Below are 25373 nucleotides of genomic sequence, written 5' to 3' on the forward strand. Positions count from 1 at the left end.
CAACTATCAACTCTGAAGCGATTGTGCTACCCTCGCCGGCTGCTGTGACCGAACGCTTCTAAGCGCGTCAGTCCGGAACCGCGCTACTGCTACGGCCGCAGGTTCGAATCCTGCCTCGGGCATGGATGTGTGTGATGTTCTTAGGTTTGCTAGGTTTACGTAGTTCTAAGTATAGGGGACTGATGACCCCAGATGTTCTTAGAGCTATTTGAACCATTTTTGGTGCTGTTTTTGTTGTTGTGGTCTTCAATCCTGAGACTGGTTTGATGCAGTTCTCCATGCTACTCTATCCTGTGCAAGCTTCTTCATCTCCCAGTATCTACTGCAGCTTACATCCTTCTGAATCTGTTTAGTGTATTCATCTCTTGATCTCCCTCTAACATTTTTACCCTCCACGCTGCCCTCCAGTACCAAATTGGTGATCCCTTGATGTCCTACCAACTGATCCCTTCTTCTAATCAAGTTGTGCCACAAAGTCCTCTTCTCCCCAATTCTATTCAATACCTCCTCATTAGTTATGTGATGTAACAATCTAATCTTCAGCATTCTTCTGTAGCACCGCATTTCGAAAGCTTCTATTCTCTTCTTGTCCAAACTATTTATCGTACATGTTTCCCTTCCATACATGGCTACACTCCATACAAATACTTTCAGAAACGACTTCCTGACACTTAAATCAATATTCGATGTTAACAAATTTCTCTTCTTCAGAAATGCTTTCCTTGCCATTGCCAGTCTACATTTGATAACCTCTCTACTTCGACCATGATCAGTTATTTTGCTCCCCAAATAGCAAAACTCCTTTACTCCTTTAAGTGTCTCATTTCCTAATCTAATTCCCTCAGCATCACCCGATTTAATTCGACTACAATCCATTATCCTCGTTTTGCTTTTGTTGATGTTCATCTGATACCCTCCTTTCAAGACACTGTCCATTCCGTTCAACTGCTCTTCCAAGTCCTTTGCTGTCTCTGACAGAATTACAATGTCATCGGCAAACCTCAAAGTTTTTATTTCTTCTCCATGGATTTTAATACCTACTCCGAACTTTTCCTTTGTGTCCTTTATTGCTTGCTCAATATACAGATTGAATAGCGTCGGGGAGAGGCTGCTACAACCCTGTCTCACTCCCTTCCCAACCACTGCTTCCCTTTCATGTCCCTCGACTCTTATAACTGCCATCTGGTTTCTGTACAAATCGTAAATAGCCTTTCGCTCCCTGTATTTTACCCCTGCCACCTTCAGAATTTGAAAGAGAGTATTCCAGTCAACATTGTCAAAAGCTTTCTCTAAGTCTACAAATGCTAGAAACGTAGGTTTTGCCTTTTCTTAATCTTTCTTCTAAGATAAGTCGTAGGGTCAGTATTGCCTCACGTGTTCCAACATTTCTACGGAATCCAAACTGATCTTCCCCGAGGTCAGCTTCTACCAGTTCTTCCATTCGTCTGTAAAGAATTCGCGTTATTATTTTGCAGCTGTGGCTTATTAAACTGACAGATCGGTAATTTTCACATCTGTCAACACCTGCTTTCTTTGGGATTGGAATTACTATATTCTTCTTGAAGTCTGAGGGAATTTCGCCTGTCTCATACATCTTGCTCACCAGATGGTAGAGTTTTGTTAGGCCTGGCTCTCCCAAAGCTACGCTCAGGAAATTGAAGAAACGACCTCAGAAATGCAAACGAACTCCTCCTTCTGCGTGAAAATGCAAGGTGTCACCCAACAGGAGCTCACAAAACTGCATTGGACAGTTCTTCCTCACCACCCTGCAGCCCGAATCTCGCAGCTTCCGGTTTCCACCTGTTTGGCCCAATGAAGGATGCACTCCACAGGAAGCAGTACGTGGATGATGGGAAGGTTATTGATGCAGCAAGACGATGGCTCGAACGTCGACCACTAGGGTAGTACCATGCAGGCCTACAGGTCTTTCCAGGAAGGTGGTGTTGTAATACATGTATATTTCTATTCTCTTTTGTCAAACCACAATTTATGAAATATGTTTATATTTTATGAATAGGATTAAGTAGGAATAATTAATATTTGTCATGAAACTTCCTGGCAGATTAAAACTGTGTGCCGGACCGAGACTCGAACTCGGGACCTTTGCCTTTCACGGGCAAGTGCTCTACCAACTGAGCTACCCAAGCAGCCAGAAAGTTTCATATCAGCGCACACTCCGCTGCAGAGTGAAAATCTCATTCCGGAAACATCGCCCAGGCTGTGGCTAAGCCATGTCTCCGCAGTATCCTTTCTTTCAGGAGTGCTAGTTCTGCAAGGTTCGCAGGAGAGCTTCTGTAAAGTTTGGAAGGTAGGAGACGAGGTACTGGCAGTAGTAAAGCTGCGAGGACGGGGCGTGAGTCGTGCTTGGGTACCTCAGTTGGTAGAGCACTTGCCCGTGAAAGGCAAAGCTCCCGAGTTCGAGTCTCGGTCCAACACACAGTTTTAATCTGCCAGGAAGTTTCATATCAGCGCACACTCCGCTGCAGAGTGAAAATCTCATTCTGGAATATTTGTCATGTTGGAAGTAATTGTGGTAGCCGGGAATGTCTGCACCAAAGTATTGTTGGTAGGAGAGACTGCTCATTGATAGAATTTTAAAAAGGGCGGGAGAGACCTCGTATGGATACATTTTAAGAAAAGAGCGGGAAACACCGCGCATTGATACATTTTGTAATGGTAGCAGGGATTGTCTGCACCAGAAAGCATTGATGGCGGGAGAGACCGCACTTTAGCTTTCGTAGGAAGTCAGTAGTAAGCGAGATGTGAAGCGAGTCAGTAGCAGGTCTGAAGCGAGAGGTTGAGAGGAGCGGTGTGCCTGCCAGCCACCAGTTATGATTTACAAGAGATTATAAACGGATGTACAGAGATATCAGCAAACTATTATCACAAGAGGAACTAACATTATTGAACTACTTTTTTGAGAAACTGAAGACTACTGAAGGTATGTTTGCGCAATGCTAGTTGTAAGATTATTGTATGAAGTAAGACCCATTTGAACGTTTTTAAAATCATTTCATTCAGAATATAATTAATTTTTGCCAGAAATTTTGCATTACTGGTTATAACCCATTCCAAAAACCATCAACGTAAAACTTTGCAAAATTTTATTGATGTGAAGAAAAAGTTTAACTATGAATTACGTAACTTCAGTCAAATTAATTAAAGAATAATGTCAACTTTGCTATTAAAGAACAAGGTCAGCTTTGGTAATAAATGCAGCCACTTATTATGACAGTCCACCAGCAGCTAATAGAGTGTAATAAAACAGAGTAAGTATATTCATGTCGCAGTTCGATGTAGCAGTCAGATGGCGATCCAGTAACAGTACAAAAGGTAAGGAACAGTTTTGGGTTATTGCAGATAACCATTGAGGGCCACGACGACGACACATTCTATATTTCCTCGAAATAATCAGAAAATCACTTTTAATAAGCAGCAATTAAATTTGTATGCGAAGATTGAGAAAGAGAATAAATTTCAAAGGGAAGATTTCATTTGTTATTATTAAGCAAGAGATAGAAATCCCAAGGGAAGATTTCATAGGTTGTTATAGAAGGGAAGGTTGCGTAACAAAAGAGATATAGAGGAGACGGGAAGGTTTCAGTGTAATGCCGTCGCATTGAACATTGAAAATGGGGTTTTGTAGCAAAAAGAGTGGGGAATAATAAGGTATAATGGAATCCTCAATAAAACCAACCTGCTTTCATAAAAGTTTTGTTGCATTACTTATTAAAGGCCACTTGTATCTTTTGTGAAGCCATAATGTAAGTGTATCATGATATCAATATGGATATAATGACGCAATAGTTGCCGAAATTTGTGATTCTTTATTTAAAAAACACAACATATTTCTTGAAGATATGATCCCATTATCAACTCCTAAAAATATTATCACATCAGGCACGGTAAAAAAAACATGCATACACGCCGTCGCATTGAACAGAGCTTATATTGAAAACTAGGATTTTTTAGCCAAAAGGTTGGAGAATAATATGGAGTATTGGAATCCTGAATAAAACCAACCTGCTTTCAAAAAAATTTTGTTGCATTACTTACTGAACGTTCCTCGTATCTTTTGTGAAGCCACAGTGTAAATGTATCACGACATCAGTAAGGAGATAATGACGCTCCAGTTGTCGAAATGTGCCATTTTTTATTTAAAAACACAACATGTTTGCGCGGGGTAGCCGAGCGGTCAGGGGCGTCTTGTCACGGTCCGCGCGGCTTTCCCCGCCGAAGGTTCTTGTCCTCCCTCGGGCATGGGTGTGTGTGTCATCCTCAACGTGAACTAGTGAATTAGTTTTAAGTTAGATTAAGTTGTGTGTAAACTTAGGGACCGTGGACCTCAGCAGTTTGGTCCCACAAGACCTTACCACAAATTTCCAATTTTCCACAACATGTTTATTTAAGACATGATCCCACTATCAACTCCTAAAAAATAGTATGACATCAGGCACAGTTAAAAATATGCAAACTGTAAAAATGTATTTCCACGCTTATAAGCAACATGGTATAATGGTAGTAATTACTGGAAACGTTTAGCTCCCTCACAAATCTCTGTTCACTCACACGGCTAAGACATTGTAAAATGTTCTTATGAAAAAGGGTTATATAACAAATATGAATAAAGTAACACAAGACAAATGGAGCGTTGGTGCAATTAAATCAGCCGATGCTGAGGAAATTAGATTAGGAAATGAGACATTAAAAACAGAAGACGAGTTTTAATGTTTAAATAACAGAAGAAATAACTGTGACAGAAGTGAAGAGATACAAAATGAAGACTGGCAGTATCAAGAAACCCTTTTCTTGAAATGAGAAATGCATTGACATGAGATCCAGGTCAGTGTCTGCAAGCCATTTCTCAATGTATTTGTCTGCAATAGAGCCATATACCGAAGTGAAACTTCTGCAATAAACAGTACAGACAAGAAGCTTACTTTTGAAATGTGATGTTCCACGAATGCTGGAGACTAGGTGGATAAATCGGACAAGCAATGGAGAGGTGCAGAATCGGATTTCGAAGAAAATGGATTTATGGCACAACATTACTATAAGACAGATACGGGTGACAGGACACATTCGGAGGCATCAGTCAATAGTTAATTAGGTAATTCATTGAGGCGCAGTGAGTAAAATGATAGAGGGAGTCCAGTAAGCAGATGTAGGTTGCAATAGTTATGTAGAGACGGAGGGACATGTACGGCATGGACTATAGCGGTGACGTGCACGAAACCACAAGTTCGGTGTGGCGGGGGGAGAGGGGGGGGGGGTTATTCCGGCAGACATGCTTGCTACTGACCGTAGCCCCCTGACGTGTGACGGAGAGGCTGCGTAGCATAGAGCAGCTGTGTGAATGTATGGCGAATGCGCCGCACAACGGACGCTGTGGCATGTTACTTGTTCATTTTCTTTCGGTTTGGTTCAATACATTGTTGGACAAATCAAATCAAGTGCCATGATAGATGTATTACACATGAGGACCAAATAAATGATAGTTAAGATGAAAAGTAACTCATTCGTTTGATCAAGAAGCATATGTCAATGTAGCCTCCTCCAGATTTCAGTTCCTGTTTACCAGATGAAGTTGCACTCCATAGCTACTTTTCCTTATGGCACATTTCTTCATGACTTTAAACTTTGATTCAGATATCTCGTCCTTGTACTGAACTGCGTCATGAACCTCAAGGAACTTTTGTTTCAAAATAGAGCATAAAGACTTTAGCTTTTTTGCCAACACTATTTCCATGTAAAGCAGCAAATTATTCTTCAGACTCCACTACTTTCTTTGTCCACGTAGAATAACTTCCACCAAGAAATATAACTGATGTCCATTCTGCATTAGACTCTCCTACTTCACTTTTTTTCGCTGGAAAACCTAATGGTTCATCAATGATTTTGCGTTATGCAATATACTCTGAAGCGCCGAAGAAATTGATACAGGCATGCGTATTCAAATACAGACAGAATACGGCGCTGCAGTCGGCAACGCCTATATAAGACAAGTGTCTGGCGCAATTGCTAGATCGGTTACTGCTTCTACAGAGGCAGGTTATCAAGAATTAAGTGAGTTTGAACGCGGTGTTATAGTCGGTGCACGAGTGATGGGGCACAGCAACTCCGAGGTAGCGATAAAGTGGGGGCTTTCCCGTACGACCATCGCTGCGACCGAAAAAAGATCCAGCAAGAACGGGACCAACGATGACTGGAGAGAATCGTTCAACGTGACAGAAGTGCATCCCTTCCCTAAATTGCTGCTGATTTCAATGCCGGGTCATCAACAAGTGTCAGCATGTGAATTATTCAACGAAACATATTCGATACGGGCTTCCGGAGCCAAAGGCCCTCTCGTGTGCCCTTGATGACTGTGTCCGTCAACACCGACGTTGGACCGTTGATGACTGGAAACATGGTGCCTGGTCGGACGAGTTTCGTTTCAAATTGTATCGAGCAGATGGACTTGTACGGGTATGGAGACAACCTCATTCATCCCTGGATCCTGCATGTCACCAGGGGACTGTTCAAGCTGGTGGAGGCTCTGTAACGGTGTGGGGCGTGTGCAGTTGGAGCGAGATGGGACCACCAGATACGTCTAGATACGACTGTGACAGGTATGCATCCTGTCCGATCACCTACATCCATTGATATCCATTATGCATTCCGACTGACTTGGGCAATTCCAGCAGGACAATGCGACAACCCACACATCCAGAATTGTTACAGTGTGGCTCCAGGAACGCTCTTCTGAGTTTAAACACTTCCGCTCGCAACCAAACTCCCCAGATGTTTTGGACCCAATAGGTAGCGAAATGCCTTTATCTATAAAATGGTTCCTCAATAACTTTAACTGATGTTGTACATCGAAGAAAACCCAAGTATACCTAAAACCGATTGCTAGATTTGCGAAATATGTTTTATCTGTATCGGCACAAATTCCTTCCAAACTTTCACAGCCGTCTGAACGACGCTCTGAAGAAAAAAAAGAAACAAGTCGTAATTGTGTCGAAGTCATAATAAACTTGTTGCTTCCACTGCTTACACAACCCACGCATCACACAAACCTGAACAGTTGAATGTGGACCGACCATTGTCTCCTCCGACGAATGCTAACTTATACGATCAATAAACATTCACTCTTGAGCAGTAAAACTGTTTCACTTAGCGTTCAATAAGCACAGTACAAACTCGAGAGTACCCGGTGTGCGTTTATATTCCTTTATCCTTTCTTGCACAGCAATGGCATTTTTCGTTTTCACAAATAAGCGTATGCTTCTGGCGACAGAGCTCTTAAAACCAATGCTTGGGCAATGTCCTCTGAATTCCACTTTGCACTTTTGCTTTCATTCAACAGTTACCGTATTTGCGACAGTGTGAAATTTTTTGACAACACTTTGCTTACTCTTCTGTGTAATTTGATGTTTACTTCGCGTCAGATGACCTTTTTGTCCGCCGTAACAAAAGAACACGGCGACGAGCATTTGTTTTGCTCCATAAGGCTACAACACATCTCTTTGGTGCTGCTCCTTTCTGTGTATTTAGCTTTATTAAAAGTTCAATCTCTATCCTCAGTTCTTTAATTTCTAAATCCTTCTGCTTCAACGACCTCATGAAGGGATCCTTAGCTGTAGTCTGGTAGAATTTCTTTTATTTTTCGGTTGCAGTTTCTGAAGCCCTCAAAGTTCGTTTTTGCAAATGTATTGCTTCGCAGCGATGTACACGACTTCATGATCTCTAAGGAATTAATTTATTTTTATTATTCTTGAATGTATTTACAAAGTGCTATACAAAAACACTACTTTCTCATTATTGACCAAATAAATAACAGACAAAAGAGATAAAACATAAGTAACGTAAATAGCTACATTAGCTTATTCCGATAAAAGGATCCGAACTCTCAACCTTCAGCGTTACCAACAGATGTTCTCAACAGAGATATGCACGCACTGCGACAGACATCGTTATTGTTAAGACTTACGACCAGCACGCTATATGTGCAGGCATAAGAGTTCAATAGCAGTCTTGAGACTAGAAAAAAATATCGGCTATATCCATGAGAAATAATATCCTACAGAAAGTAGCGAGTCGTTCACTGTCTCATAGTAATCCTGTATAGCATGAAACAAAGCTTTAAGTTTATGCGAATTATTTTACTTTAAAGTAATTTTTGAGTTATATTTATATTTTCAATATTATTTATCGACTAACTTCTTACCTTTTCGCTTGCACGCCTGGTTTCTGTAATTTCTTTCCCATGCCAGTCTGGAATGTTTACGCTGTGAGTTGCTGAGGGTAGTAGATTCTTTCTTGAAGATAACCCTAAAAGTTTGTTTCTCATATTAGTTCATAATCTTCAGCCGCAAATGTACTTAACACACACTTTTAGTTTTCGTATTCGGTTAGTCCGCGCGTTTGCACTGAGCTATCTATTTATGTAGCGAATGCTTGTCTTTGGGAAAACCATGATAAATAATGTTTGTCGTATTCTGAGCAGTATTAATGTGTGCCACAGTGCAATTACAGTGATCCTTGCTAACGAATGACACATATTTGGGTGCGCAATACAACATCCATGTTCTGCGGAATGCACAGCCACGACAGTCCTCCAAGTGACTCAAAGCGCGCAAGAACATCTGAGAAGTTATTGCTCACCAGGGGCCAGAATGGCCTACCTCGTTTTTCTATATACCTTGCATGAAACCAGTCTTCACATTAAAGATCACAACATCAACACATTATACACAGATACTTAGATTTTTAAGACTAGTATATTGTAATGTACAATGTAAAGTTCCTTAATAAGGAACATTACTATACATTGTACATTACAATATACTAGTCTTAAACATTGACATTGTAATTCTGTCAGAGACAGCAAAGGACTTGGAAGAGCAGTTGAACGGAATGGACAGTGTCTTGAAAGAAGGATATAAGATGAACATCAACAAAAGCAAAACGAGGATTGTGGAATATAGTCGAATTAAGTGGGGTGATGCTGAGGGAATTAGATTAGGAAATGAGACACTTAAAGTAGTAAAGGAGTTTTGCTATTTGGGGAGCAAAATAACTGATCATGGTCGAAGTAAAGAGGATATAAAATGTAGACTGGCAATGGCAAGGAAATGGTTTTTGAAGAAGCGAAATTTGTTAACATCGAGTATAGATTTAAGTGTCAGGAAGTCGTTTCTGAAAGTATTTGTATGGAGTGTAGCCATGTATGGAAGTGAAACATGGACGATAAATAGTTTGGACAAGAAAAGAATAGAAGCTTTTGAAATTGGTGCTACAGAAGAATGCTGAAGATTAGATGGGTAGATCACGTAACTAATGAGGAGGTATTGAATAGAATTGTGGAGAAGAGGAGTACAGGATAGAGTAGCATGGAGAGCTGCATCAAACCAGTCCCAGGACTTAAGACAACAACAACAACAACAACAACAACAATAGTAAAGTAAACGTGCGATGTGTGTAGTATTGTCTTTACAGTAACTTGTTGGTTTGCAGCCAAACTGATCTAATCAGACTAATCTATGTTCTTCATCGTGGGTACCACAGCCGTAAATTTATTAGTCTCTTCAGGTCCCCACAGCCTCGACGAAAACTCTGAATGTTAAAACTATCGTTTCGGCCAATCCATTTTCAAATACCGGTAATAACAACATCAACAAACTAAAAAGGTAAAACACTTCTTTGGTATTATTACTCTTTGCATGTTGTAATTGCTGTTATCTTACAGCTGTTTTGCTTGTGCGTCATATTTAGCGAAGCAACTTTAAGAAGTGTAGGAACAGTCATAATATGCAACGTATAGCGACGTCAAAAATGTGTTTTACCTTTTTATTTTGTTGATATTGTTATTACAGGCTTTTGAAAATGTCTACAGGCTGAAACTGGCCAATAGTGTAGTGTAATACATGTTCAATATAGGTCATCTTGTATCAAGCATCTAGCAGCCTACGCTGGATGTTCCAAATGGTTTTAGAGTTCAGAAACAAATCTACGAAACAAATTCGCCATTTCCCACGTAGATTGTATTTTCATTAATGTTCCAAAACTATTTTTAGTCTTTGTGGATGTGTGTTCGTTGTTTATGAGACACAGATCGAATGCACTTCGATTATATTCTTTACATTTCGTGTGTTCCTGCAGTCTAATAGGAAAATTTGATGCAACATCTTGTTTATTTTGAAGGATATGAAAATTTTAAAAGTGAGGAAAAATTTATTTATTCAGTGATTACTTAAATTTTTAATCATAAGTAATAACAGCGATACTTTAAATTAAAAAAAATAGTTAGTATCGTCAAAATACTGGAAAAAACACTGTGTTTTTAGGAGTTTTTCGTTGAGCACAGTTTGAGAAACTCTGCTCTAGAGTAATGTAGTTGTTGGCTCACTTTTGTTTAATTTTCAACATCGTTTTGTACATTTCTTTAATAATTTATGGTTCAAAATCTGAAGCTTTAGCTAAATTTCCAAGGTTTGCTATTTCTTTGTGAAAGGAGCATACTGGGGCACACTTGTATGTGGCACCAGAATAAGATAAGAATCTTAATAAATTCAAATGAAACTAGTGTACTATAAACAATGAATGTCTCTGATAGGCTCGATAATGTGGATCGCTGATTGTACGCGACCACAGAGCCAAAGATACTGTACTGTTTTGTTGGAGTAAGAGTGCGCTGGGCGCTCAGTCGTAGAAGCTGTGTGTGAGTGAAAGACGATGGAGTAGGCAGTTTCTGTGGTGTGCTGTGTGACGCCACCAAGAGTTAGATTAATGTAGGTATGTCAATATTGCTGAACATGGAAGCAAAAGTCTTCAGGCAAATAAGGTAAAGATTTAAATAATGATGATTTTTGTTTTAGCCAGCCTGTTGGTATAGATGAGTTGGTTGATAATTCGTAATTGTTGAGTAAACCGAGAATGTACGTAAACTGTATTGAGAAAAAGACTAGTTAAATATTTCCTTTTTGAAATGCTTTTAAGATTTGTTCACAGAACTATGTGTAATTTGAGGATTAGCATTTATGTTGCATTAATGAAGTCAGATAATACTTGCTGTTTAAATCTCATTGTTTGTGAATCAGTTGTAATGTAGCTTCAATAGTCAGATGTTTTTGAAAAGCCAAACTTAACTTGCAATATAATTTTACTAGAAAGCTGAGTGTTAGGAATTCACCATAATCAGTACCGCTTCCCAGTCCAGGCTATATAATTTTCAAAGAAGTTGAATTTTCTTAAATGTTCTCGATTATCAGCCAAAAGAATTTCATGTGCATTTCAAGTGTTATGGACAGCATTGCACGCTGTTGAGCCTGTAATTAGAACATTCTTCTTTTTTATGAGAGACTAGAATGTATCGCGTTACTCTGTTGCTGCTTTAGCGGTAAGAAACTTTATTTATTTGTTATGTGCACAGGGAGCAAAGTTATTAGTTTTGAACAGGGTCAGATGATTCAGTGCGTAAGGGACTGAATGTATTTTGCAGTGGCTATATTTCTTTATTGGTATTGGGAGTTGCATTGCCCAATCGATTCGTAAAGTTTTGCTAACAATAACACAGATTAAGCACACCACTTGCAGTTACAACACGCAACACGACAAATCGAGTTCTGTATCCATTCCAAAGTTAACACTTCATTCAACGTAATCGTGAAGTTTATTATTTCATTATATTAAGGAACGTTATACTTGGAGACAGCTCTGCCAGGATGTTCGGTTTGTGAATTCTTTGATATTAAAATAGTCAGATAAATATATTCTGTCCTCTCAACCACTCTGTAGCGATAATAGTAGTTAGATTTTTTGGTGCAACGCAGTTTACTGACTTGCACGAAATTTTCCCACAGTTCACCGGCATTCTTATGTTCCGCCTTGTTTCTTTTCTTTGAGCTGAGTGTTGAATTTTTGTCTTTGGATTTGCACCCTGTGCGTGATGTACGATGCCGCGCAAAACTGCTAAGGTTCCGGCGCGTAATCTCACACTTACAGATACCGAAATAGACGATTTTCCTATTATTAACAACAATGTTTAGATTGATAGTGACCACTGCAGCGCGACAGTGCGAAGCACCACAGAAAACATGAGTTCCGTTTCCAAAAGTAATGTACAGTTTCCTGACACCATAATTTCACGCACTAATTTGACTAGTAATCAGACGGTAGATTCCGGTATTGCGGACGCCGCAGATCTGCACATGGCTGACGTGCACAATTCGAAACTTGACTGTTTACCGAGTGAGGTCGGTGATTTGCCTACTTTTCACACAATTGGTCACATCGCCAGTAGTATGTCAGAGGAAAAACTAGTGCAAAGTGCTCAGTCTGTTATTGGAAATCCGTCGGATTTTATTAACGACAATTTTGCAGATAAAGCAACAAACGGAAACGTCCATGGCTGTATATGATGTCTCCACGTCACAAAGGACAATGTTGGTGACACTCGATGCATCAATTCAAAGCAATATGGAAGCAATATTTCAAAATCTCATGCACATATTCAATGAAAGATTTAATAAAAATGATGAACAGTTTTTCCACAACCTTCCAGGTTAGCCGAGAGCGCTAATGCGCTGCTTCCTGGACTCGAGTAGGCGCGCCGGCCCGTGGGCGGATTCACGACGAGGGCCGTGTGCCAACCAGCCTGGATGTGGCTTTTAGGCGGTTTTACACATTCCCCTAGGTGAATACTGGGCTGGTCCCCACGTTCCGCCTCAGTTAAACGACTCGCAGACATTTGCAACACATTAACACTATTTCAACACATTCACACTATTTCATGATTTACACTAGACGCAGACAGTTGGGGTACACTGTTTCTGTCCCGGGGGGTACGAGGTGGCGGCAGGAAGGACATTCGGCCACCATTTCCACGTCAAATCCGATTGAAACAACGCCGACTCTGCCGAAATTGTGGGACAAAAGGCGTAAGCGAAAGAAGAAAATGAACAGTTTTCTGTAATACGAGAAAAACTTGATGACACCACCACTCAGTTTAATAAACAACTTTCCAGCATACGAGAAAAACAAGATGACAACACCACTCAATTCAATGAACGATTTTCCAGCATTGACGAGCTTAAATCATATACAGAAACGAGTGATAACCGTTTCAAACAGGTAGATGCAGACCTTAAGGCCAGTGAAAAACATCTTTGCGATAAAATTGAAGCCATATCTAGGCAATGCGCAAACAGTACCAAATCTTTGAGAGATGACATTAATGCTTTAAGATGGCATGTAGTGAAACCTATAAAAAGCTTACAGATGGAATATAGTCAGTTAACGAAAGAATAGATCAACAAGACATCCGATTAGATGCACGTCTTAAAAGTTCACACTGAGACCTCACAAAAACGATACAAAGACAGAGGAAAACAATCAGTTTTTCCAGTCATTAGCAGAACAAAGACAGGAAGTACAACAGCAGTTGTTCACTAGTCTTACAACCCGTGTTGACGCTAGTATAACTTCCGTCACAGATGAGTTTAACACAATAAAGCAATCACAGAACCAAATACAGGCAGACGTAACTGATTTCAAAACCACTGTTGACACACAAATCCAGAAAGTTGAAGAAAAGTGCACAAATGTCACTGAGTCGTTAAACTTCCATCTTGAACAATTGGAGCTGGTGCAGGACCCTGACACAATTAAAGCCGAATTGAAAAAGAGGAACAAAACTACACGTAAGCTACAGAAGCAAGTCGACGCTGTCACACGGGATTTGCCGGCCCTTGTGGCCGAGCGGTTCTAGACACTTCAGTCCAGAACCGCGCTGCTGCTACGGCCGCAGGTTCGAATCCTGCCTCGGGCATGGATGTGTGTGATGTCCTCAGGTTAGTTAGGTTTTAGTAGTTCTAAGTTCAAGGGGACTGATGACCTCAGATATTAAGTCCCATAGTGCTCAGAGCCATTTGAACCATTTTTCGCACGGGATTTGATCTGTGTTAATTCGGCGTGTAGTGCGGCAGCGCTAGCATCAATATTTACGCTCGCGGCCGCAGTCGCTTCTTCTACAGCTGTTTTTACATCGCTTTCAATCTTTGCAGATATCTCGCGATCCTTTACTTCTAGCCAATCATTAAATTCTCTTTCGACTTTTTAAGCTTGCACTTCCAAATAATTATTAATACTTTTCCGTGCATCTACCTCCACATCACCCATGAACATTGTCTTCTAGTCTGGCCTGCGATATCTTTAGTTTTTGCATCTTGCCGGCTGGGCTTTGCACAAGATCAGGTATTTCTTTGCAAGCGTCCCGCATCTCGGCAAGTTCGCTTTGGATACTGTCTAGTTTCGCTTCACAGCGCTGCTCTTGCTCACTGAGCTTTTGAGTAAATTCTTTCCCTTGCTCATTTAGCATTTGAGCCAGTTTTTCGTCTCTTTGTTGTCCTTGATCATGGAGCTTTTGCGTTAATTTTTCTCCTGCTCATGTAGCATCTGAGCCAATTTTTCGTCCCTTTCTCTGTCTCTTTGTTCGAGCGAACGCAGAAATTCAGCAAAAGGGTCTGCAAACGGGTAGCATAGTGATGCCCCACCTAATCTAGCACTCGTTTGGCCCCCCTGCCCATGCAATGGAGTTGTTACTCTATTCCAAAGACCCTCGCCCCCCCCCCCCCCCCCATCCCACCCAACCCTCGCTCCGGAAATTATGTTATCCGGGGCGGTGGCTTGGGACTTAGGATTCGTTTACGTTTTGCAAATGATCCTCACTTTCCATGTTAACAGAATTTTGTTCGTCTGGTACGGATGCTTTAGGTTGTCCTATCTTACCCATGATAAATTCACTTTAAGCCACTGACTAACCCTTAACACTGATACACACACGAATAATTATCCCCTCCAAAAATAAAAACATAAATACACAAGTACACACAATTTAATTTGCACTCTACTTACTATTTTTTCACCGAAGGTATCTCATGTGCATATGCGTTTGATATTCCCCACAGAGCTACACAGGAGGCTTGCACAATAGGCCTTACCTTTGTTAATTCTCTTCTTCTTAATGAACCTAATGTTGGTTTCCATCCACTGCGGCATTCTACAGATCAAAACAACTGTGCAATTCATATAACTGAACCAACACAGCAATCTTCTGTCACCAATCAACCCACTAGTAATGCATGACTAGAAACTACCGACGCTGTTCAATGGCAAACGTACAATGCAATTCTTCTACCCATAATATCTCGCGTCCGTCGGCCGTCGTAATTTAATTTATTATTTACTACAGAAGTTGATTGGTAATGGTGGGCCTTAATCAAAATGATATTTCATTCAATTTTGATTTACAATTAAATGTTATTGTGAAGTTCTCTTTTTAACAATATTAATCTTCAGTGAAATTATTTGTTACGTTAATGAACGTTAGACTAGCTTAATATTAAAACATGAGCATATAAGTTGAACAATGGAATAAACTTTTCATATTAATTTCCTAGGCTAGACAGTTCACTTTAAAGCAAAAAATCCTAAGATATTAATTACAATTGCGGCCAACACACGCGTGAGAGGTTTTTTTTTTTTTTTTTTTTAACTATTGCATTGTAGAGTCCTGGCTCTGGCTCTCGGCTGTTGTACTGAAAATAAGAATCTTAAAGCTACGTATTTTCTGCGCCGTCGGGCGGCTGTGGAGAAATATGTTGTGTTAATAGCGGGCGAGTTTTTCGCTTCCGCTAATTTTTGTAAGTTAATATCGCCACGTAATGGCGTCGTTGGCTGCATCGGCCGCTGCGATAGTTGCACAGTAAATTATTCGAATGCAGGTTAATTCAAGGAAGGCGGACATGGAAATCGGGATCATCTCTTACAAATTAAAAGTGAACAATAACATTAAATCAATATATTATATGCTTAATTAATACAAATATGCTTACATTTGCCAGCACTCGCAAGATGTCCGTCTACACGCAACCAAGACAAGAGAAGAAGTAGAAGACGACCTTCGACCATAGATACTAATAGACTGGGCAAACAGTGCAGCGGCTATACATCTGGCGTGGCTGCAACATAGAATCACGTGACTGTTGGCAGAACGTCGGCGGGAGTTCAAGGCAGCATTCTGATTCCTGATTTCACTTCCAGTATTTCTCAGTGGATTTCTTGCTAACTTCACCACATTAAATGTAGCTTATGTAAACACAGCTAGAAGTGATAAATTACTGCTTAACCACGGTAAAAATTTGGTTTTATAGCCATTACTTCACAATGAACTTTGTGAACTGCTGAAACACTTTCGATGTTCGGCAATATATTCGCCGCGAATATTTCAGTGTTACCAATTATGAGATGCATTCTCTACTAACAATATGCGTTATGCACTGCATAAAATGTAAATATTGCGTGTGTGTGTTTTAGTGCCTTGGTTGTAGAAAGTGTTATAGACTTCATAAATCGGCATAAACAACGAAACCTGTAACGTAAACACACGTGTTCACATCGAATGTAACGAACTCAATTGTGTCGTTCACCCACAAAACGTAAAGCAGTTTCATTTGAAAGGTCTTTTTTGGTTTAAACAGTTTGTTTCGTAGATGTATCAAATAAGATATCTACAAAATCAGTACCTACTTACATGAATACTTGTTCCACAGATCATGAATACGATACTTCACAGTGTCAGTTTAATGAAAGGTAGACCTATCATTACATGACAATTCTTCCAATCACTTATTTATACCTAAAAAATCGTCTACTGAGTAGGAGCTGTCATTCATAGATTCTTTTAGTTTGATTTTAAATGCTGGTTGGCTATCTGTCAGGCTTTTAATGCTTTTTGGTAAATGACCAAAGATTTTTGTAGCAGCATATTATTTATCCCATACATTACAGCTTATTATCTGGAAACTAACATAGGTCATACAACTACCTTTTTGCAAATGGTATTCAGTATTTGTTTCTGATATTCGTATGTTTTGTAACTGGGAAGTACAAAATAAAACTAAACCTTGATGAGAAATCAAACCCCTAACTTGTTTTTGCAAATTGTTCTTTAAAATAATACCAGCATAATTCACCCCTTTTTGTACCAAAGTCAGATTTAATCCAGGATAGTAAAAATCATCCTTTCTTTGTATGTAGTAACAATGCACATTGCCATCGCTTTTGGAGTGGGAAGGGTTATTGGTAATAAATACCTCTCTCTCTCTCTCTCACACACACACAATATATATATATATATATATATATATATATATATATATATATATATATATATATATGGTGTGTATGTGCAGATGGATATGTGTGTGTGTGTGCGAGTGTATACCTGTCCTTTTTTCCCCCCTAAGGTAAGTCTTTCCGCTCCCGGGATTGGAATGACTCCTTATCCTTACCCTTAAAACCCACATCCTTTCGTCTTTTCCTCTCTTTCCCTCTTTCGTGATGAAGCAGCCGTTGGTTGCGGAAGCTTGAATTTTGTGTGTATGTTTGTGTTTGTTTGTGTGTCTATCGACATGCCAGCGCTTTCGTTTGGTAAGTCACATCATCTTTGTTTATATATATATATATATATATATATATATATATATATATATATATATATATATATATATATCTTCTTCAAAGTACTTCGAACAGATGCGTGTGTGCGCAGTAGGCTTGAAATCTTTTCGTTTCACTGCCTGTATCCACATCTGCCTGCACCCTTCATCCTTTGGAAACCTATACGAAAGAGAAAAAGGGCTTTGTAGCTTACCATTTCAAGAAATATATACGATTGCAATGTGCGCCTGGAAACACACACAGCACTTCAAACCGCCAATTTACGTAACTGTGGCGTTCTGGGTAAGGATATGATACACACAATAGTTTATCAGTATTCAAGAAATGCCGCTAAATTGTACTAATAATACTTACAGGCGACGTTTAATGTTACTTCCCTTCACAAAACGCTCGGTACAACCATAAGCACAACAGGATACCACCAGTGTTTTGCCAATAGTCACGTGGTATAGCAGTAGAGATGTTGGTGCCACGAAATATACGTCATGACCAGTCTACCAATATCTATGGTCGAAGAAGACGACTAAAAAATTAACAGAAGAGCGCATCTTGTCGTCTCAAAGACCTTGTAAAAAATAACTAGACTCACTGATGGCGCTGCAGTCGCGGGATAATTTGAACCTTCGGCTGGACGCCATTATAGTGGTGGTAGTCTGATGTGTTGTGTAGTACTGTTGTTTATGAAGACCCTGATTCAACGTTGTATATTTGTTGGGGCGTACATACAGTATTTGTTACACGTAATTCTACTGTCTGTACGTTCCAATCAAAAGAAGTACAATGGTGAAGAGTTGTGCAGCGATTAATTGTACAAATAAATTCGAGAAAGGAACGAATATTACATTTCACAGGTATGTGGATATTTTAAGTTGTTTTGTATGTCAGTGCACTTGCTTAGTAAATGTTTTTGTAACACGGTATTAGCATAATGTCTGTGCATATATTTGCAGGTTTCCTTTCTCAAAACCACAGCTGTTACAAAAATGGTTACACGCTGTCAGGAGGCAAGATTTCCGACCGACAGAATACCATTTTATATGTTCCGATCATTTTGAAGAAAGTTGTTTCCTTGAAAATCACGTAAATCGCGGAAAGCTGAAAGATGATGCTGTTCCATCCATCTTTCGTTTTCCAGACCATATACAGCAGAACATAAATTTTTCTTTGTGAACCACATTTTATTTTAACTATAAAAGTTGAGTTGCAAGCAACACGAAATTTGAGTTAGCAGGTTTTTTATCGTTATAAAATGCAACTGAATGTGTGTAATTGTAATCTGATTTCACAACTTCTCTTGATGGAACAGTTGTTGAGTTTTATTTATTATATGAAAAAACCACACATATAAACTGAAGTGTACATCTTCGAAAGTAAATATTGTGACTAATGCGATACTGGATGCCTGCCTGAAGTCTTGTTTGTTGTAGCTGTCTGATCGGTAGTGTTTTCATCGTCTAGGTTAGGTTGAAACTTGATAATTTGGTCGTGAGTTGCCAAAGCACTACGCCATATGTAACGCACTTTTCGTCATAAAATCTAATGCAAGGTAGAGTCAGAAAATATCTATTGACATAGTGGGCAAATCTTGCCCAATTTTGATGCATTTTGAGTACATCTATCGTAAATGAACTACGAAAAATGCTAGGGGTCCAGTGCATAACTTTTAGCTACGGCTGATTCCATGTACTACGTAATATAAATTCATAAACAGTGACTAGTTGCTGTTTGTTCATAAATTAAAAACTATATTGTAGTAACGTATTTAAATGAGGCATTATGTTTGTGACCTAACTGTAGGGAAGGCATTTTATAACCAAAAGCGATGTATAAACATTGAAAATCCGCGCGTCAGTTTACCACTCTAATGGCCGCCGGCCAGCTATTCAATTTGTCCGCTCTTCACAGTCGACCACTAGTGCGGTTGTGGGGGCCTGTGTCGTCTTTAGATCATTTTGTTATATTTCTTTGCCCTCGAAACTTACACAGAGAAATTATTATAATACGGATACATGAGAAAAATGTATGTACGTCTGAGCTGCTAGTGTCCGCTTATTATTCAATTTTTAAATGTCTCTTCTTTATAACTTCTGTTTTTATGTCTTTTCTTAGTATTTCACTGGGGACGGTATAAATACCGTTCAGCAAAACGACGACATGAGGGACATATTATTACAAGAGAGACACCAAACTCAGAAGAATATTTCTCATCCCGTTGTTGAAATTAAAATTGGTTTGTATTTATTTTCTGCAGTGATTGACTCTGGTTCACCAGTAACAGTGTTAAATGAATCAAAATTCCTCGGGAGGACGACGGTTCAATCCCGCGTCCGGCCATTCTGATTTAGGTTTTCCGTGATTTCCCTAAATCGCTCCAGGCAAATGCCGGGATGGTTCCTTTCAAAGGGCACGACCGACTTCCTTCCCCATCCTTCCCTAATCCGATGAGACCGATGACCTCGCTGTCTGGTCTCCTTCCCCAAAAACAACAACAACAACAATCAAAATTCCAAGAATGTAACGCTGACAATACCTGCCCTACCTTTCCACTTGGTAAGACGAAAGTTAGAGGCGCAATTTCAAATAAGGGAGTAGATGTGAAACTGGAAACCCACCTACCTTTTATACTTGCTGATCACACATTTCATGCTAATTTCTGGATCGTTCCTCTCGTAACAACCGACGTCATACTTGGTATGGATTTCCTTGTCGAACATGATGCTGTTACCAACTTTAAGAAGTTGTTGCTTATAAGCAACAAATATCTGTCACTTTTCAGAGTACTTTGTCAGCTGAGGAGCAAGACATTAACAGAGTAGAGATCATTTCAGCATCTAAGAATACTAATTGGCATTCTACATCCTTTATAGACACGTATTTCCGTAGAAACAATATCCCTGAGGAAGTATATTATGACATTATGCAGACGATCAACAATAAGATGAATGAATGTAAAGCTTCGACCGACGAAGAGCGCCAAAAGTTACAAGATATTCTTCTACAGCACTCTGAAGTATTTGAAATGTACCAGGAACTATGTCCAGTTTTGTTCACGAATTTCAAGTAAAACCGCATGATACATTCAAGTCAAAACATTATTCAAAAAATTGTTTAAATGGCTCTAAGCATTACGGGACTTAACATCAGAGGTCATCACTCCCGTAGACTTAGAACTACTTACACCTAACTAACCTAAGGACATCAAACACATCGATGCCCGAGGCAGGATTCGAACCTGCGACCGTACCAGCAGCGCGGTTCAGGACTGAGGCGCTTAGAACCGCTCGTCCACAGTGGCCAAAACATTATTCCATTCTGTTCATCTACCGAGATCAAGTCAAGCAAGAACTTCAGGCTTTGTTAGACCAAGGTATCATTGAACCAGCCATTAGTCAATATATTAACTCTCTTCACGTTGTTAACAAGAAGGATGGCACATTTCATCTTGTGTTGGGCTCACGTCAGATCATTATTACGGAAACCGACCGTCCGCAAACGCTGGAAGAGCTCTTACAAAAATTTCATGGAACCTCAGTCTAATCTACTCAGGACCTAAAATCTAGATTCTGGCAAGTTCAACTGCAGCCTAATTGCAGAAAATACACTTCTTTCCTTTGTTTCGGTAACTGCTATCAATTTTGTAAATTGCCTTTTGGTTTAACAATTAGCTCCGGTGCTTTCATCTGTGCGATGGATACCATTCTTCCAAATGAATTAAAAGACAGAATCGCCACTTACATTGGCGACATTTTACTTGCAGAACCTTCTTGGTCGGAACATAATTCTGTTCTTCGCATGCTATTGCAAACTTTTCTTATAGAAGGTGTTACCGTGAACCTCAGTAAATCTTATTTTGGCAAAATTTCCGTTAAATTTCTAGGTCACGTAATTTCCGCTGACGGCATTACGCCATATCCCGACAAACTACAAGCCATCCGTGACATTACAATCCCGTCTACCAACAAAGAACATCGCAGCTTCCTTGGTTTCATCATTTTTTTTCGCCGTTTCATACACCGCTCTGCACTAGATACCCCTAGATTGTGTAATCTTACTAGTAAAAATACTATCTGTTCGTGGGACGATCAAACTCGATCCGAGTTTCTCAATGTAAAAAATGCTTTACTTAACGCTCCCCTTCTATCACATCCTGACCAGACAAAGAATTTTTGGATTGCTACAGACAGTTCAAAGACTGCTCTTTGTGTCCATGTATTTCAGGAAATAGAGGAAAATGGCACAACTGTTAAAAAGAACATTGCGTTTGGTAGTCGCATCCTGACATCGGCCGAAAGAAATTATTCTATCACCGAACTCAAAGCATTATGTGTTGTGTGGGCTTTCACTAAATTTCGTCACTTTCTGCCATCGTCCACATCCCAAGACCCCAGAAAACTTAGCAGATGCTCTTTCTCGCTTGCTGTGCAGTAACCGTCCAGAAAGCGCCGCTAATTTCTATCAAACTAATTTCAGCCTTCTCTACATTAAACAAGTAGCTTTTGAAAATTTTATTCCAGCATCGTCAAAAGACATTGCCAGAGAGCAGAGCAAAGATCAAACTTCTGTGGTGCGACACGAGCCAGGCAACAATCAGAAATTACTATACCGTGCAAATAATATTCTGTTCCGCCGCGTTCGCCGTGACAGCGATAACTGGACTCTGCATATCTGAAGAACTTGTCAATAAATTAATCTGGTATACACACTTGAGTTACGCCCATTATAATGCTCGCAAATGCTTTTTGATATTACGACAGAACTGTTATTTCACAAACATGGAAAAGCGTATTCGAAGAGTCTTGGCGACTTCCAAAATTTCTCAAAAAGCAAAATCTTCTACAATATCTCACATTGCCCCTCTGCACCCCATTGTACCCTTGAAATTAAGACATATACCAGCTGTTGATCTATTTGGAACCATTCCACGAAATAATAAAGATTTCTGTTACATATTCGTTGCTGTAGAGCTAACTTAAATTTATATCTTTCACTCCGTTATGAAAAGCCACTGCTACAACTGTTTCTCATGCTTTTACTAAACATTTTTTGTCTCATTTTGGACACGTTCAGAATCTAATCTCCGACAATGGACCGCAATTTCGATCAGTAAGATGGAAACGCAAATTTCAAGCTAAAAATATTACACCCATTTTTATTTCCAGATACCATGCTTCTTCCAACCCATCAGCGCGCATCATGAAAGAGATTAGAAAACTTTGTCGTATCTACTGTCACAAAAACATATTGATTGGGAGAAGCACATTTCAGATTTTCAGGATGTCATCAATTCAATACCAGAAGAGTCCACCATGCTTTCCCCGCATCTTGTGTTGAAAAATATAGATCCTACTAATAAAATTTGTGAAACTGTTTCTTTTCCTTTCAAGAAGGTTACGTCACCATGAAATTATACACATCGCACTTAACAATATAAAGCGTGCAGCACAGCGCCGCAAACATCAACAAAAACAGTTGAGTAACCTCCAGGAACTTCGCATAGGACAACAAGTATTGGTACTTACTCACTACCTATCCAACAGAGGAAAGCGTCGTTGCAGTAAATTTGAACTTTTATATTCTGGACCTATTTGGATACGTAATATTCCCCATCCCAGCATGGTTCACATTGAAACTTTACGAACGAGAAAATTGCGAGGTAATCATCACATCAGCAACGTCAAGCACTTTATAAAATAACTTTTGCTTTTGTTTATTTTACGTAGCTAGATGGAATTTTGATGATCACATACCATAACTGTTTATTTTTTCGTCGTTTAGCTTTGTGTAAATCTTTTTTTCCTATTTTCCAGGAACTCTGGGTACTGCCAAAATTTTTTACTGATGTGCTCATTTGTATTGCCAGCTTTCATATATGCTTATTCTGATTTACGTATAAGTATACACAATAATATGACACAACACAGATCTTTTTACCTGATGCATTTCTCATGCTTATACAAATTCTATTGGTACCTTGTTTTCAGGATTCCTTGATTACTACCTTGTTTTCAGGATTCCTTGATTGTTCAACAGTTCATTAGGTGGCGACGTGCCCGGTGGGGAGAATCTTGCACGTCGGTTCTCTTACTGTAAGTTTAGGCCTTGCACCTTTTTCTGTTTTCATATGGATGTGCATGGAAACAACTGAAAGAGACACCATTTATTTTGACATGTGTCCAGCATATCGCATCCCTTGGGTGGTCTGACCGCTGCAAACTGTAACCCAAACATTTTTTATATAATAAGAATTTGTGTCCTTTTGTACTGGGCGATCAAGAAGTCAGTATAAATTTGAAAACTTAATAAACCACGGAATAATGTGGATAGAGAGGTAAAAATTGACACACATGCTCAGAATGACATGGGGTTTTATTAGAAACAAAAAAAACAAAGTTCACAAAATGTCCGACACATGGCTATGGACAGGAAAACGGCAGTGACTGCGAATGACAATCGTGTATAAAAGGAGCTGTAATGAGAGAGAGAATCCCCCTTCTCCATAACGATCGCCCCCTTCCTGACAACCTCAGTAAGGTCAACCCCTTCGCTTCCCACCTCTCCGAAGTCTTCTCCATAACAAACCCCCTTCTGCCGCCTCTTCCTATCGTCCCATCTGCCTCACCTCCGTCTTCAGTAAGGTCTTCGAATCCATCCTCTCCCTCCGTATCCATCAGCATCTTACTCAACACCACCTCCTCTCCCTTACCCAGTGTGGCTTCCGACTCTTCTTCTCCGTTGAAGACCAACTCCTTAACCTCGTTCACCTTCTATCTCTCCAGCTCAACTCCCGTCGCTCCGCCATTTTCGTTTCCCGTGACCACCAAAATGCCTATGACTGTGTATGGCATCCCGATCTCCTCTTTAAACTCTAAACCTACGCCCTGCCTATCAATTTTGTCCATCTGGTCGCTTCCTTCCTCTCGCACCATACTTCCTATGTCATCCTCCACAACACCAACTCCTGTATCTTTCATCCGACTGCTGGCATCCCCCAGGGCTCTGTCCTCTCCCCTCTCCTTTATCTCTTGTATATAGCTGATATGCCCAAGCCACCCTCACCTGTCCACCTTCTCCAGTATGCTGATGACACCGCCTTTCTGGCTCTCTATCCTACCCTTCAACGGTCCCAACATACCCTCCAAACCCACCTTAACCAGTTTACAACTTGGTGTAACCAGTGGTTCCTCCATCTCAACCCCTCCAAAACCCAGGCAATCATCATAGTCCGCACCACCCGCTCCTTTCATCTCCATGATTTCTACCTCACCCTTTATGGTTGTCCCATGCAGCTCACCCCCACCCTGAGATACCTTGGCCTCACCCTCGACCATCACCTCACCTGGACCCCTCACCTCCTGACCATCCAGCAGAAAGCCCATTCCCGCCTCCATCTTCTGAAACTCCTGTCTGGCCATACGTGGTGATTGCATCCTTGTACCATCCTCCACACCTACAAATCCCTCATCTGTCCTATCCTCTGTTATGCCAGCATTGCCTGGATCTCCTCACCCACCCGCTTTTCATGGCCCTTCAAGTCCTCGAACACCATGCACTCCACTTTGCCTTCCATATCCGCCTTCCTTCTCCCACACGGCTCCTATGTGAACTCATTCCCTTCCCCCACCTCCTCCTGTTCCTCAAACATCTCCGCATCCTTTACATTGTCTGCAGGCTTGATTCCCCCCACCCTCTGGTTTCCTCCTTCCTCTCCGCCCCCTGCCCGTTGCCACGCCTCTATCACTGTATCCCTCCCTCTCTCCTCCTCCACACCCTCCATCTCCTTCAGCAGGGCAATTTCCAGCGCCTCCCCCTCCCGGATGATGATGAACTTCGCCGTGACATCTACCCTTCCTTCCAACCTTACAACTATA

At 40.3% G+C, this 25373-nt stretch overlaps 1 protein-coding gene and 1 non-coding gene across 7 annotated transcripts in view; both read right to left on the bottom strand.

Annotated features, from left to right (window-relative positions):
* LOC126457500 (clavesin-2-like) overlaps nucleotides 1-15979 on the bottom strand; it is a 132644-nt gene extending 116665 nt beyond the window's left edge. Inside the window, exons 1-2 of one of the 6 annotated variants that reach the window (XM_050093810.1) lie at nucleotides 15879-15964; nucleotides 8213-8316 (exon numbers count right to left, since the gene is read on the bottom strand). The gene's annotated coding sequence lies outside the window, so the exon portion shown is untranslated. Of the gene's footprint in view, nucleotides 1-8212; nucleotides 8317-15878 lie in introns of all 6 variants that reach the window. The other 5 variants (XM_050093816.1, XM_050093806.1, XM_050093814.1 and 2 more) reach the window with 5 other exon arrangements.
* On the bottom strand, nucleotides 2074-2148 carry Trnas-uga (transfer RNA serine (anticodon UGA)). The gene has a single exon. It is a non-coding gene; the product is annotated as a tRNA-Ser (tRNA).
* Nucleotides 15980-25373: the final 9394 nt, after the last annotated feature.

Source organism: Schistocerca serialis, chromosome 2 (assembly GCF_023864345.2).
Source record: "Schistocerca serialis cubense isolate TAMUIC-IGC-003099 chromosome 2, iqSchSeri2.2, whole genome shotgun sequence".
Classification (NCBI taxonomy): domain Eukaryota; kingdom Metazoa; phylum Arthropoda; class Insecta; order Orthoptera; family Acrididae; genus Schistocerca; species Schistocerca serialis.